This window comes from Sinocyclocheilus rhinocerous, unplaced genomic scaffold (assembly GCF_001515625.1).
Source record: "Sinocyclocheilus rhinocerous isolate Xijiao unplaced genomic scaffold, SAMN03320098_v1.1 scaffold3023, whole genome shotgun sequence".
NCBI lineage: Eukaryota > Metazoa > Chordata > Actinopteri > Cypriniformes > Cyprinidae > Sinocyclocheilus > Sinocyclocheilus rhinocerous.
The window spans coordinates 6,262-7,669 of NW_015628328.1; positions in this window are offsets into that span (position 1 = coordinate 6,262).

Sequence of the window (1,408 nt, forward strand, 5' to 3'; positions counted from 1 at the left end):
GAAAAACCATTACGCCTATGGGATGTCCCCACTTTTCACAAAAACAAACCTGTGTGTGTGTGTGTATGTGTGTGTGTGTGTGTGTGTGCGTGTGCGTGTGCGTGTGTGTGTGTGTGTGTGTGTCTGTGTGTGTCCACACAATAACCCTCTGGGTAAAAGTATTAAAAAATTGAGAAATCTGTGAAATCCTCTCTGTAATAGTCATATTTACTTTCCTACACACATGTAAGATAAATTGTAGGCCACTATAAAGCAGATCAATGTCCACTAAAGTAGAGAAGCTGAATCCATATGTAACCTGACTGTTGTATAAAGATGAACATCAATCTAGCAAACAACCAATCCAGTCAAACTCCCTCTTTTAACCTCAGTATCTGTAGACGCTGATGTTTGAGCATACAGTGGAAGTTATTAGCAGGTGTGATATAATTCAGTGATGTTTATTAGTATTCATGCCTTTGACTAAACTACAAAATAAATTCGGGCTTGACTCTTGTGTATTCATAATTTGGTTCACCTTCTCTGTGACTGAATACAGGCTCATTGTTTGAATATTCACTGTGATTTCAGGAGCTTGAGCACAAAATCATTTCTGAGTTAAAAAGTTTTAAAAGACTACTGAGTCCAGATTACCCAGAATGCTCTGAAAGAGACCGTAATGATGATGAGGGTCATAGCAGAGTCAGAGAGGGGCTTCTGAAGATCACACTGCACATCCTGAGGAAGATGAACCAGACAGACCTCGCTAACACACTACAGACCAGTAAGAGCTCTGGATCAGCAGTTTATAGCCTGTGTTTTTATTATCAACCTTCTGTCTTCAGTCACTAATGTTCCTGAATGAATTGGAAAAACAGTCTCTGTGCAGAAGTTCATTCTGGACTGGGCTGAAGGAAAAGACAATCAGGATGTTCATTTCATATTTCCACTTCCTTTCAGGGAGCTGAATCTGATACATAAAAATCTCAGTCTTAAGCAACTTCTAAACCGCCTTCACACAGAAACCAAAGAATTTAATTCAGCAGATTATGATGACTACAAAATCATGTTCATATTTGATGGTCTGGATGAGTGTCGACTGCGTCTAGATTTCCAAAACAATCAGAGCTTGTCTGATGTGACAGAATCAGCCTCAGTGGATGTGCTGCTGACCAACCTCATCAAGGGGAACCTACTTCCTTCTGCTCTCCTCTGGATCACCTCTCGACCAGCAGCAGCCAATCAGATCCCTCCTGAGTGTGTCCACCAGGTCACAGAGGTACGAGGATTCAACGACCCTCAGAAGGAGGAATATTTCAGGAAGAGAATAAATGAATGGAGTCTGGCTGATAGAATCGTCACACACATCCGATCATCAAGAAGTCTGTTCATCATGTGTCACATCCCAGTCTTCTGCTGGATTTCAGCC